The sequence below is a fragment of the Cajanus cajan genome, chromosome 9 (assembly GCF_000230855.2).
Source record: "Cajanus cajan strain Asha chromosome 9, NIPB_CcT2T_4, whole genome shotgun sequence".
Taxonomy (NCBI): Eukaryota; Viridiplantae; Streptophyta; class Magnoliopsida; order Fabales; family Fabaceae; genus Cajanus; species Cajanus cajan.
The window spans coordinates 20099764-20115242 of NC_138525.1; the positions used below are offsets into that span (position 1 = coordinate 20099764).

The 15479-nt window shown below is 32.1% G+C and overlaps 1 pseudogene across 1 annotated transcript; it reads left to right on the plus strand.

Moving 5' to 3' along the window:
- Positions 1 to 87: 87 nt before the first annotated feature.
- Positions 88 to 12963, plus strand: LOC109816678 (lysM domain receptor-like kinase 3; annotated as a pseudogene). The gene is made up of 12 exons (XR_014429670.1): positions 88 to 1229; positions 1497 to 1550; positions 1799 to 1968; positions 2361 to 2556; positions 2962 to 3051; positions 3419 to 3512; positions 3612 to 3764; positions 3859 to 3950; positions 4414 to 4552; positions 6957 to 6963; positions 12372 to 12463; positions 12562 to 12963. The product of XR_014429670.1 is annotated as a lysM domain receptor-like kinase 3 (transcript).
- The last annotated feature ends 2516 nt before the right edge of the window (positions 12964 to 15479 follow it).

Sequence of the window (15479 nt, forward strand, 5' to 3'; positions counted from 1 at the left end):
GTTGGATAAGAATCAATGTCTTCCCTCTTCTGACATGCACACACACACCCACAGACCAAGAAGGCTATTTATAAATTGATTACACAGATGCACAAGACTTGGTGGCTTACTGTATTTTCTGTATTTGGTTGATCAAGACTGTCTCTCGATGACTAGGTTGTATCTAGATTAATTTGTGATACTTCATTATATGAAGTCTTTGATTGATAACCAGAAACATGACTATAGTAGTACTTTCATTAGCTGTTTCATTGGCAAGTGGCAACTTTTAGTTGACGCCTTATGATGTATCAACCCATATGTTGTGCAGTGTTACTTTACTTTTCTACCAAGAACATTTGACCCTTTTTTAAGTTATAACCTATCAAGTGTTTGTTCAGAAAAAAGCATAATCGTGTGCGTATGAAATTAGTAGTTTTATAGTTTATGTTTACACACTTTCACTTAAGTTACACCACTATGCTTTTGTACTAGTGTAACTTTTCACACAAAATTCTATATTATGTGACATTGGTTTCAAGAGAAAAAGAACTGCATTTTGTTTTCTCATATGATCAAACCTGGTATATGAAGTCTTAGCAATTCAGTTTTCTGATTTGGGTTTGTATATGTTCCTCTCTTATCCAATGGAACTCAAAAAAGGGTTACTGTTTTTGTTGTTGCTGAAGTGTGTTTTTTGCAATGTGGAATCCAAGTGTGTGAAGGAATGTGATGTAGCTTTAGCTGATATTTATCCTCAGAAAACATAACGTACTTGATGGGATCAAGCGTTCTGTCAAATTCTGACATTATAACCAGCTATAATAAAGACAAAATACTCAATGATAATGTGCCATCCTTTGATAGACTCAGTATTCCATTCCCTTGTGCTGTATTCATGAAGAATTTCTGGGGCATGTTTTTGAGTACTCAGCTGCTGCAGCTGATACCTATGATTCGATTGCCAAAGTGACATGTAAATCTCACCATTGTTGAGCTTTTGAGGAGGTTCAACAGTTATGGCCACAATATACCTGAAAATGCATAGATTAATGTGACTGTCAAGTGTTCTTATGGGAACAGCCTGCTTTCAAAAGATTATGGGTTGTTTATTACCTATCCACTCATGCCTGGGAATAATTTGCATGATATTGCCAACGAGGTTCATCTTGATGCACAGTTGCTGGAGAGATACAATCATGGTGTCAATTTCAGCAAAGAGAGTGGAATTGTTTTCATTCCGGGAAGAGGTATGATCTCTTTTACCCATCACAACATGGATAAAACTTAAATACAATTCTTTAACTGATTTTGGTGTTGTTCTTTAGTCAAAATTGAAGTTTCATTTTGGTATGCCATGCCAACCTTTAGAACAGAATTACCAAAAGAAAACTTCAAAATCTAATAAGAGAACAATACCAGAATCACTAATCAACATTTCAAGGGTTAAAAGCTAAAACAATGCATTTATTTTTCTTCAAAGTATTTGGGATAACTTTTTATGAATTTGCCTAAAGTTTTAATTTTATGTAACATGCCCGATCAAAATGGAGACTATGTTCCATTGTACCGTAGGTGGGTATTGGGTAACTCGTCTCACCTTTCATTCTGAATTATGCACATAGAATTGAATATTTCAACATGTTTGGTTCTACCTTTTTAAGTTACATTTTCTTTTCCTTCTTGAAGAAAAGCAGGTTTGGCTTCCTAACTTAACAGAGTTGGCTATATGAAGATTATTTTCAGCTTGATGTTCACATAAATATACACAGAAAAAAAAAAAATAGTGCCTTAGAGCTTAAATTTGCTTCTGTGTAAGCAGACCAAGCTAAGGGTGCTGGTGTGCTGCTGTTGGAATATCTGTAGCAGAAATATGCGGGCTTCTGTTATTAGTAGTTTGCATATATGTTAAATACTTCTAGAAGAAAGGTGAGAAAGCTAAATTGCCAACAGAAAGTTCTATGGCGTTTTCAACTCAAGATGGTACTGGTAATTCTTGCATTCATAGAACATATTCCTTCTAAATTAATTATATCACATTCCTAGAAATAGGTGAATTTAGTACTTAGTACACTGAATTTTCTTGTGTTCAAACTATTGTTATACCATTTTGTTTTTTTCTTCCACAGTTTATCATGTATAAACTAATTATCAGATCCAATTTTAGGCCGATTTACCTTGTTTAAGAGGTAGAATAGTCACCATTATTTTCTTTAGCACGTTCTCCTCTTAATCTTGTATCCCTAAAACAACTGTCTGCTATTTATCAACATTTTCAAAGTTTACATGCCATCAACTCTGGCACATTCCTAGAATTTGACATGTACTAGATTAATGAACATGATAACACATACTGATTTATCTTCCTCTTTCGATTAAAGCCTCTTGAAGTTCAGAATATGAAACTTCAGGATCCAGTGGACCTACTATTGCTAGTGCTACTGGCCTCCCAGGCATTATGGTGGCAAAATCAATGGAGTTCAAGAACTAGCCAAGGCTACAAATAACTTCAGCTTGGAGAATAAAATTGGCCGAGGTGGATTTGGAGCTGTTTATTATGCAGAATTGAGAGGCGAGGTATGAAGTTATATTCAGTTTTATAGCCATAATCAGACAAAATATTATTAAAGGAAAGAAGGGAAACAAAAATAGAGGATAAAAGGTTTTTACTTTTACTTGTGTGATGTTATTAGTGCGCACACAACTTTCCCATGTTATTGGTATTTTACAAGGTATGTTTAAATTGTAAGGCTTTAAGTTCATTGTTTTGTGTATGGGATATATGTAACATTGAGAATCAAGGTACTAAGTAGTTTCAATGAACCAAGAGATATATGTAATATTGTTTACATATTAGTGGATAATGTTCTTAAGGGTGGATAGGCAAGTTTCTGTAATCTTTGTTTTGTGCCACTTCAGGTTATCCATTTATTTTTTATACTCTATTCCTGAATTCCTCTCATATAATTCATTTCTATGCAGAAAACAGCAATTAAGAAGATGGACGTACAAGCATCAACCGAATTTCTTTGTGAATTGAAGGTCTTAACTCACGTTCATCACTTGAATCTGGTACAACATCCTTCAAACAACTTCAAGCATGTATACATGATTACATTCATGAAGGATAGTTAAATTTAATCATTTTCTGTATAGTTTGAATAACAATAAGGTTGTTAAGAAACAATTTTCCAGGGTGTTTTTGCGACCAGAATTACAAAACAGTCTTTAATTATTCAGCAAAGCTATTTATGCAGCAGATCCTACAAATTAACATGAGATCAGCATTATTTACGTGAAAGAAACTTGTGAAATCTTTATCTTCTATGGTTGTTTGAGTGTCAATCAGGTTTATTTTTTTTGTCATAAACAGTTCCATGCCAGTTATAAATCTTCTTCTATATTTATATAACTAAAACTTTTATTAACAACAACACAGGTGCATTTGATTGGATATTGTGTTGAGGGATCTCTTTTCCTTGTATATGAATATATTGACAACGGAAACTTGGGCCAATATTTGCACGGTACAGGTGAGATCAGCATACATTTTTTTTTTTTTATCTTTTCCTAATTCCTATGATGTTACCTTTTTTCAAACAATCAATAATATGATGATAACATGATTCCAGGGAAAGATACTTTGCCATGGTCTAGTCTGAGTGCAAATTGTGCTAGATTCCGCAAAAGGCCTTGAATATATTCATGAGCACACTGTGCCTGTGTATATCCACTGTGATGTAAAATCTGCAAATATACTGATAGACAAAAACTTTTGTGGAAAGGTTGCATTGTTACCACTCTTCATGATCCTCATTCCAAATCCTGATATTCCATTTATTCTGAGACTAATTAAACCATGTAAGATTTTAATTACAGGTTGCAGATTTTGGGTTGACCAAACTTATTTAAGTTGGAGGTTCCATGCTGCACACTCGTCTTGTGGGAACATTTGGACACATGACACCAGAGTATATTTTTTATGTTGTGTTAAATGATACCATACTCTTTGTATGAAATTTGGGTTTTGTTGGAATTAACATGTGTACTCAGTGTTGTGTTATAGTAGCCATCTTATTAATTTATTATTAATGAATCATCAGCTTTTCTTATTGACAAACAGATCATAACAATCAAATATTCAATAATTAAGTAGTAAAAAATCAAATTCAGTTTTCAGAACATATCAGAGTGAACCAGAGTTTCTCCTGGTCCCTTTGTTCTTTAAACTGAAGTTAAACTGTGAAGTGATATAAGATTGTTAATGAGTTCACTAATTATTTCTTGTAATTTTTGAAAGGATATTACTGGGTTTGTTTGTCCAGGGATTAGTGATCTTATCTTAAACTTCTCAATATCTGAAAACAAGCCCTTGAAGTTTGATTTAGTATACACAGAACTTCTTTTATTGATTATTTGGATTTTTTTTCTCAGATATGCCAAATATGGTGACTTTTCTCCAAACGTAGATGTATATGCTTTTGGAGTTGTTCTTTATGAACCCATTTCTGCAAAGAATGCTATTCTGAAGACAGGTGAATCTGTTGCTGAAACAAAGGGCCTTGTAGCTTTGGTGAGTTTAGATACTCCTTCTCTGAACTATTTTACTAACAACTCTCAACCAATATCTATTAGTTAATTAGTTTGTTCAGCTGTCAGTTTCATGGTTGTTAATTTTCTGTTACTATCTTTTTCTGTAATTACCTTGTATATATAACAAAGTTCATATGTAATAATATGCAGAGCCTTTGTTGATCATTTTGAGCAGTTTTGCTTTCTTCCACTATTGTTTACTTTTGTTATGGTATTAGAGCTCTTCTTTTGAAGGGCTCTGCTACGCTTCTCGTTTCGTTTTCTTCCTTGGTTCATCACCATGAATGGCGAGTTAGATCATACATCCAATACTTGTGGCTATCTCTACCTGGGGTGAGAATTCGGCTACACCACTTGTATCTCCACTCCTTGATTCAAACAATTATCATTCATGGCATAGGTGCAACAACATGGTGGTTTCTTGGATTGTACATTTAGTATCTACTTCGATTCGACATAGCATATTATGGATGGATAAGGCAGATGAAATTTGGAAAGATTTGAAATCACGTTACTCTCAAGGAGATCTTCTACCTGGGCCCAATTTGCAATATGAAGCATCCTCAATTAAGTAGGGCGATCTCACTATTATAGATTACTTCACTAAGCTTCGTGTTATATGGGATGAGTTGGAGAATTTTAGACCAGATCCATTTTGTACTTGTTCGATTAGATGTTCTTGTAAAGTTTTACCTATTATTGCATAGAGGAAGCTTGAAGATAGAGCAATGCAGTTTTTACATGGGCTAAACGATTAGTATAGTAATGTTTGCTCACATGTGTTGGATCAGATGCTTTGGTTAATGCCATTAAAACGAGTTCGTGCACCTATTGTGGTCGCCATGGTCATGCTAAAAATGTTTGTTATCGCAAACATGGATTTCCTTCAACCAATGATGCTAAGTATGGCAAAAATGCCAACATAAGTAGTGGAAAAGTTTGCACACACTGGTCGATCGGGACACACCATTGATGTTTGACATCGTAAGCATGGGTTTCCTCTTGGACACAAGTTCTCCAATTCTAAGCAGTCTATTGTCAGTAATGGTGAAGTCACGGGGAATGATCAACGAAAGGCACAAGAGAACTTGACTTAATCCAACATTCAAACAATGGTGCTTCAACTTCCTCTTCACATGTTAATCAAATTGGTTCTATCTCTTCCTCTCATGATATAGGTCGGTCTAAAACTATAGCTTCCTGGATCTTTTAGATTCAGGAGCTACTGATCATGTTTCCTCTTCTATGACTAATTTCTTTTCTTTTAAATCCATTAAACCTATTGTTGTGAAGTTACCTATTGGACAACAAGTCCATGCCACTCATTCTGGAATTGTGATATTCACTAAGTCCTTCTACCTTAATGATGTTCTTTATATTCCACATTTTACATTCAATTTAATTTCTATTTCCAAACTGGTTTCCTCTCTTCAATGTGATCTAATTTTTTCTTCTCAATCTTGTATCATCTATGACACGAAGAGCAAACAGAGGATTGGTACAATTGATGTAAATGTTGGTTTATATACACTTGTTTATCTCGCTAAAACTGTTAGCTCTATACATATTACCAAAGTTGTCAATCTCGAGAGTTTACATAATTTCGTAGAGGCTCTGTAAACTTGAATTGTAAACTTGTAAGAGTTTACTTAATATAAAAAATATGTTAAAATATTTATAAATAACATAATAACTAACATTTTAACTTCATATTAAAGTAAAATAGTAAATTGCAATAATAAAGTAACAAATTTTAGTGACAAATACATAATTTTGCACAAGACACAACTCACAAGTTATTAAAAATAAAATGGTAGTAAATAAAAAACTAAAAAAAGACTAATATCTTCAAATCAAGTTTAAAAAATATTAACTATTACATGTATAATATATTTCTGGACCGGATTAAAAAAATGGGACACGAGAGAAAATAAATAGAACAAGGAAGGGAAAGGGGAAAGAAAGAACCTTCACTACAAAGAATGAACAACCGTAGTGCAAAGAGAACGTAGAGGAGATAACCAGAAGGCACGACTTGGAGGAGAAAATCAGAGTGCATAGCGCGAAGGAGAAAATAAGCATGCATGGCGTAGAGGAGAGAACTAGAACGCACGGTGATGCGGAGGAGAGAACCAGAATGCATGACACATAGGGGGAAAACGAGAGTCGCATGACACAGAGTAGGAAAAATACTTTGTTTTGGGAAAATTCTAAGCGAAATGTGCATTTTGGGGGGTTTTGTGAGTGAAGTTCGTAATCTCGCAATATCAAAGTAAATTGGCGAGATTGTTGAAGATTACATGAGATTGTTCGAGATTACTCAAAAACGAGATTACTAACGAGTTATACAGGTATGACCAACCAATCTCGTAATCTCGTACGAGTTTACGAGTTATCACTCGAGATCGATAACCATGCATACTACCATAGTTCAACCTTAGTGTAACATAATACCTAGATTTGTGTCATTTTTTTGCCTTGGTCATCCTTCTCATGAACGATTACAAATAACGAAACACACTCATTCTTGCTTGTACAATGATCAAACTTTTGCATGCAATACATGCCGTCATGCTAAACAACGAAAGTTGTCTTTCCCTTTGAGTAATTCCCGTGCTAATGCTGCTTTTGAATTGTTACACATTGACATCTGGGGACCTTGTTCTACTACTTCCAAGCATGGCCATAAATATTTCTTAACTGTTGATGATCATACACGATTTTGTTTGGGTGTTTCTTATAAATTCTAAAGTTGAAACTCGTTCAAATATAACCAATTTTATCACGTAAATGGAGAAACAATTCAATACTTTTGTCAAAACTGTTAGAAAATGGTGTGGAATTTTATATGCATGATTATTTTATTTATAAGGGAATCATTCATCAAACCACATGCATCGAAACTCCTCAATATAATGGAATTGTTGAATGTAAGCATCCGCATCTCTTGAATGTCACTTGTGCATTACTCTTTCAATCTAATCTTCCTCTAAATTTTTGGTGTTTTGCTCTGTTAGATTTATGAGATTTTCCTTTATTTAAATTTTGAATTTTGAATAAATTTTAGATAAGATATTTGTTATTGTTACAGTTTTATTTTTTATATTTTATTTTCAGTTATTCGATATAATCTCAACAATTAGAGTTGTTAGTAGATAAGATTTGTTAGGAATTTTAAATTGATTATAAGTCTATACATAGGCATCCTCTTCTATGAATTTAAATGGTAATTTTAATGATAATTTTTCATCTTCAATTTTAATTTTAATTGATATGCAAGATCTAATTTTTCTATATTTTTCAAAAAATATTTCCAACCGTGGTATCAAAAGCTTCTTCCTATGGGCTGTGAGGAAAAAATTTATTGAGCATTAAACACATTGAGGTTGAGTGCAAATACTAAATTGAGTGATTTATTGTTCAAACAATTTTTTGTGCAAGGATGTCTACTTCCACCAATTCACATGCAATTTCAATGTTTAATGGTGAAAATGATCATATTTGGGCTGTCAAGATGAAATTTGTTTTAAGATCTCAAGGTTTATGGAATGTTGTAATTTCTGAAGTTGATCTACCATCATTGAGGGAAAATCCAACCATTGCACAAATCAAAGCTTATGAGGTGAAGAAACTAAAGAAAGATAAAGCCATCACTTGCCTACATGTAGGACTTGCAAATCATATTTTTACTAAAATCATGGACTTGGAAACACCTAAGCAGGTGTGAGACAAGATTCAAGATGAATTTGAAAGCAGTAGTAGAGTCAAATCTGTTAGGCTTCTCACATTGAAGAGAGAATTTGAATTGATGAAGATGAAGGATAATGAATTTGTCAAAGATTATTCTGCCAGATTAATGGAAGTTGTGAACCAAATGCGACTTCTTGGTGAAACATCATTTATAGTTCAAAAGGTTGTCGAAAAAATCATGGTTTCGGTGCCTGAAAGATTTGAAGCCAAAATTTTTGCAATTGAAGAGTCTTGTGATTTGTAAACTTTGACAATTACTGAATTGTCTAGCAAGCTTCATGCACAAGAGCAAAGAATCTCCATTAGAAGTGATGAAGCTGTTGAAGGTGCCTTTCGAGCAAAGCACAATGAAAGGAATTTTGGAAAGTCACGAACTTTCAATAAGAAAAAAAGAAAAGATGAAGGTTCTTCAAAAATTTTTTTTTTGCCTTGTTTTCATTGCCAAAGAACTAACCATTCTAAAGAAGATTGTTGGTTTAAAGATAAACCACTTTTTTACTGTAATTTTTGCAATAAAAACGGTCACAGTGAAAAGTATTGCAGATTAAAGAAGAATCAGCTTGAACAATAGATAGAAAAACAAACAAATGTGATTAAAGAAAAAAATGATGATGAAGATGAGTATTTATTTATGGCATCTTAAGATTCAATTCACATGAATTGAATATTTGGCTCATTGACAATGGTTGCACTAGTCACATGACTAAATATTTATCATTTTTTACCTTCATTGACAAATCAATTGAGTCAAAAGTCAAGATAGGAAATGGTGAATTTGTACAAGCTAATGGAAAAGGAACAATTTCTATTGCAACCACGAAAGGTATGATAATTGTTAAAAATGTTCTCTACATTCCAAAATTGGATCAAAATGTTCTTAGTGTTCCACAAATGCTAAGGAATGGTTATGGAGTCTCTTTTAAAGAGAATTATTGTTTTATCATGGATGAACATGGTTTAGAGATTGCAAAGATTAAGATGACTAAAAAAAATTTTATTTGAAATTTAATTTGGTTGAAGATCATGATTTTATTGCTAAAATTGATGAGAGTAATGTTTGACATGAAAGATTTGGTCACACTTTTATGCAAGATGTATTTGATATGACAAATCCCAACAAATGGTATTCAAAGATAGGAGGAGGAGTTAGATTGAATGATTATGAAGACAATGATTTGGGTCAAGAAATTGATGTGCAACAACTTGATGACATGACATTTCAAAATTCAATTTTTGGAGTTCATGAAACTAAAATTTGAGATGTTCATGGTAAATCTCAAAGAGAAGTGTTAGATTTAAGAGATTTTCCTTTATTTAAATTTTGAATTTTGAATAAATTTTAGATAAGATATTTGTTATTGTTACAATTTTATTTTTTATATTTTATTTTTAGTTATTCAATATAATGTCAACAATTAGAGTTGTTAGTAAATAAGATTTGTTAGGAATTTTAAATTGATTGTAAGCCTATACATAAGCATCCTCTTCTATGAATTTAAATAGTAATTTTAATGATAATTTTTCATCTTCAATTTTTTTAATTGATTTGCAAGATCTAATTTTTCTATATTTTTCACAAAATATTTCCAACATGCTCTCAAGCATGTTGCACATCTCATTAACTGTATACCAACTCCTTTTTTTAAACAATGCTTCTCCTTTTGAAAAATTACATAAACTTGCATATGATGTTTCTGATTTACGTGTGTTTGGGTGTCTATGCTAGTACTATCACTACATAATGCAAAAAATTGGATTCTCGTGCTCATCCATCTATTTTTTTGGGATTTAAACCTCACACAAAAGGATACTTGCTCTATGATTTGTCCTCTTGTAACCTTATAGTTTCCAGAAATTTAATTTTTTATGAAGATCAATTTCCTCATTTCGAGTCATTCTAACACGCTTCTTGCACAATATTTCGTACCTGTCTCAATCTCTTATACATCTACAAATGACCCTTCTCACATTGAGTCCATCCCCATAAAACCCAATTCTCATTCTGATAATCCTTCCAGTTCTCAAATTACCCAACCTGAACCTGTTTTACGTGGATCCTTACGTTCCTGCCAACCACCTACTTATCTTAAAGATTTTCACAGTGCATTTACATCAACAGGAATTAATCAAGCTGCAGGTCTTCATTATCCTCTTGAAAACTTTCTTTCTTATACTCGTCTTTCACCTTCTTTTCATAACTATGTTTTAACCATTTCTTCCATCACGGAACCTAAGTCCTATGCTGAAGTTTCAAATTCTGATTGCTGGCTTAAGGCAATGCATGCTGAACTAACTGCTTTACAAGTGAATCATACTTGGACTCTTACTGATTTGCCTTCTCATAAAACTGCTATTGGGTGTCGTTGGATTTTTAAGATTAAACATCATACTGATGGCACAATAGAACATTATAAGGCACGTTTAGTTGCCAAGGGATATACACAGATGGAGGGACTTGATTTTCAGGACACTTTTTCTCAGTAGCCAAGCTACCTATTGTGCGTTTACTTCTTACTCTTGCTGCCATTCATAAATGGCATCTCAAACAACTAGATGTAAACAATGCTTTCTTGCGTGGTGATCTTCAAGAAAAGGCATATATGCAACCTCCTCCTGATTTGCATGTGTCAAAACCGAGTCAAGTTTGTCGTTTGCAACGCTTAATCTATGGCCTTAAGCAAGCTAGCCACCAATGGTATGCGAGACTATCCTCTTTTCTGCTGGCTAATGGATATCATCATTCTGCATCAGACCATTCTCTATTTTTTAAATTTGCTAATTCTCTCACTATTGCTCTTCTTGTATAAGTTAATGATATTGTACTTGCCAGAGATGATATTGCTGAGATAAATAACATTACTGCATGTCTTGTCTTGATTCTACATTCAATATCAAGGATCTTGGCAATTTTTGTTTTTTTCTTGGACTCGAAGTTGCATGAACTGAGTTTGGGATTCATTTATGTTAGCGAAAATATACTCTTGATTTACTCTATGATAATGGCATGTTGGCTTCTCATCCTATTTCAACCCCTATTGATTATAACACTTGTTTGCTTGATTTACTTTCTGATGCTTCAGTGTATAGACAACTCATTGGTAGACTTATATACTTGACTAACACACGGCCTGATATTACATATGTTGTTTAGCATTTGAGTCAATTTGTTTCCTCTCCTACACATGATAATCATCGTGCTACATTCAGAGTTTTGCGTTACTTGAAAGGCACCCCTGGGTCTAGTATATTTCTTGCGGCTAACAGTACTCTTCAACTCAAAGCTTTCAGTGACTCAAATTGAGCTGGGTGCATTGACTTGAGACGCTCTATCACTAGTTTTTCTGTTTATCTTGGCACTTCATTGATTTCATGACGATCAAAGAAACAAAACACTATATCTCATAGTTCTTCAGAGGTAGAGTATTGGGCTCTTGCATCTACTACATATGAAATTCAAAGTTGAAGATTTTCGGGTTCCATTTATTCGGCCGACTTTGCTATACTGTGACAATCAATTTGCATTGCAGATTGCATCTAACTACTAGGTTCTTCATGAAAGAACCAAGCATATAGAAATCGATTGTCACATTGTTAGAGACAAGATTAATGGTGGTTTACTTTAGCTTTTGCCTATTTCATCATCTCTTCATTGGCTGGCATTTATACAAAAGCTTTATCCCCAGCTGTATTCCAAGGTCCTATGTTCCAAGCTGGGAATGAACAATATACATTCCCAGCTTGAGGGGGGCTCTCAACCAATATCTGTCAGTTAGTTTGTTTGTTAAGTTGTCAGTTTCTTGGTTGTTAATTTTCTGTTACTATCTTTTTCTGTTATTACCTTGTATATATAACAGAGTTCATACGTAATAATATGCAGAGTCTTTGTTGATCATATTGAGTAGTTTTTGCTTTATTCCACTATCATTTACTTTTGTTAAAAGCAATCTCAATTTACAAATGTACATGAATATTTCAAAGCCGATCAATTGAATGCATCCACTTGAACCGGAAATGAAGTTGCCCTTCACTTTTTTATTGCAGTTTTGAAGAAGCACTTAATCAGATTAATCCTGCAGAAGGTACAAGCAAATTGGTGGATCCTAGGCTTGGAGAAAACTACCCAATAGATTCAGTTCTCAAGGTGGAAACATTTTATCTGTGAAAGTAATTTGAATGTTATGGTATACAGTTTTATCCCAACCGAAACTTAAGGTATGTGGGTTGTTTGATGAGTTGCAGATTGCCCAACTACTGCGCCCAAGTATGAGGTCTATAGTCGTTGCTCTCATGACACTTTCATCACCTACCGAGGATTGCGAGGATGATGCTTCCTATGAAAATCAAACTCATAAATCTACTGTCAGATGAAGGTTCTTTGTAACAATTACACCATGATTTTAATAACTTTTAAAAGCACCTGTGAATGTTTGTACAGGAATGTTGGGAATTTTGTTAATTAGTTTTGCATGTTGTATAGGACATATTTCAATGTTCTCTCTTGTTATTGTGTAAAGAACTGTATTCACTCATCACGTTATTTTATTTTATTTTATTTTATTTATTAATTAATTAATATTACAAGTAACTCCTCAGATGACTTATTAATAACTTCTTTCGATTTTTCTCTTCGCTTATTTTTTATTTAGATGTTTTCCTCCTTTTAAATTCGTAAAAAACTTTAAATAATTTTTTCACAACTAAATTTCTTTGACTTACTATTTATTTTCTAAAATATTGATCAAAATAAAGTTTTTAAAATTATTTCAATTTTTTGGATTTCAATAAAATAACAAAATAAAGGGTTAAATATGTTTAGGATTTAGTTTTTTTTTTCTTTTTTTTTTTAATATTGGGTGCTGTCACCCACCCCAAAGTGGTATCTATTTTTTTTTTCTTTTCTAGAAAAAACAATGCTGGGTGTCGCTCCCTTCATTGGGCCTTCTCTTTGGTACTTTGTAGTAGTGTCGCCACCCTTTTGAGGTATATATATGTATATATATGAATGTATATATATATATATATATATATATATATATATATATATATATATATATATATATATATATATATATATATATATATAAGAGGGGTTATAATTACACCGGTGTAACTTTTACTAAGTATTACACCAGTTAATAATTATATATTAATTGTGAATTTTGTAAATTCAACTGTTAGATTGAAAATTCTTATCTCTTACATCATATTACAAAATTTTATATTAATCCAAGATGATTTGATATTTCATTCTTATAAAACAAAATTGACGTAATGTATTTATTTCAAAATACATAAAATATGAACACTTTGATTACCTTCAAGTTGTTCAATTTTAACAAAATTTGATATACACGTATAAAGTGATATGAACTTTCAATCCAACAGTTGAATTTACAAAATTCACATTTAATATAAAGTTATTAAGCGGTGTAATACTTGGTAAAAGTTACACTGGTATAATTATAACCCCCCTATATATATATATATATATATATATATATATATATATGAGTTAATAATCCATACACTGCCAATGTAAAGTTTTTTACACTGACAACCAATCATATCTTTTAAATTATTTTATTTTATTTTTATTTCATTAGATAAGCAACTGACATGATACTATTAAAAGATATGATTGGTTGTCAGTGTAAAAAAACTTTACACTGACAGTGTATAAGTGATTAACTATATATATATATATAGAGGAGGGTTCAAACAACACCGGTATAACTTTTACTAAGTGTTACACCGCTCAATAACTTTATATTAAATGAGAATTTTATAAATCCAACTGTTAAATTGAAAGTTTATATCACTTAGATCATATGTACAAAATTTTATATTAATACAAGATGATTTGATACTCCATTCTTATAAAACAAAATTGACGTAATATATTCATTTCAAAATATACTAAAATATGAACACTTTGTGAATTTTGTAAATCTAACTGTTAAATTGAAAATTCATATTACTTTATACGTGTATATCAAATTTTGTTAAAATTGAACAACAATTTAAAGGTGATCAAAATGTTCATATTTTAGTATATTTTGAAATGAATATATTACGTCAATTTTGTTTTATAAGAATGAAGTATCAAATCATCTTGAATTAATATAAAATTTTGTATATGTGATCTAAGAGTAAAGAACTTTCAATCTAACAGTTGGATTTACAAAATTCACATTTAATATAAAGTTATTGAGTGGTGTAACACTTAGTAAAAGTTATACCGGTGTTGTTTGAACCATTCTCTCTGTATATATATATAAGTGTTGCTACCTTATTGACAGAGAATTTTTTTTATAATATTCAAGTGTCGCTTTGTTAACATCATGCAATTAATCCAGTTAGCATCAGGTCGTTCAAAAGTCAATCAAATGAACCGAGAAACAAAATGGCACAGCAAATAAACAAAATTAAGCTCAAATCTTTCAGGGAAACCGACAACCACACAACATTCAAAACCCCATAAAAGCTTCAACAAAAACCACATGAAGCCAAATCAGATGCAGAAAACTGAAAGTTCCAATTTTTTTTTCAATCAAAAACATTCAAAGACAAATCAAGTTGTAGGAAATCGAAACTTCCAATTTATCCCGCAAAAGGGAGTATTAAAAAATAAATAAAAAATTTGATTCTCCAGTGGAGACAATAACACTTGAATATTAAACAAAAAAAAAAATTGATCTCCCAACAGGATAGCAACACTACTACAAAGTACCAAAGGGAGTTCCCCAATGAAAGTAGCGACATCCAATATTTTCTAAAAAAATAGGTCTTCAATTGGATATAACTACACTTGTTTATTATTACTTATATACAACAACTATTGTTAGAGCAATGCAAGATCACCATTAATGCATGCGACTCCGATTCTAATTTTGAGCCATTTAAAAAAAAAATTAATGTGACGAGATGATATTGAGTTGATCAGCAACACTTTTATTGATCACACCAAAATGGTAAAATATTTTGAAAGAGTCTTATTTCAATAATTTATTTATGTAATGACTTCCTTGGTGCCAAAATAGCTCACCTTTCATGTTGATTTATGTATGCAAAATAATATATATAGCTTTACGAATTCCAATTATTAATGGCTGGTGACAGTTTTATATACGTTCTACATTCTTTTCTTCATAGAGAAG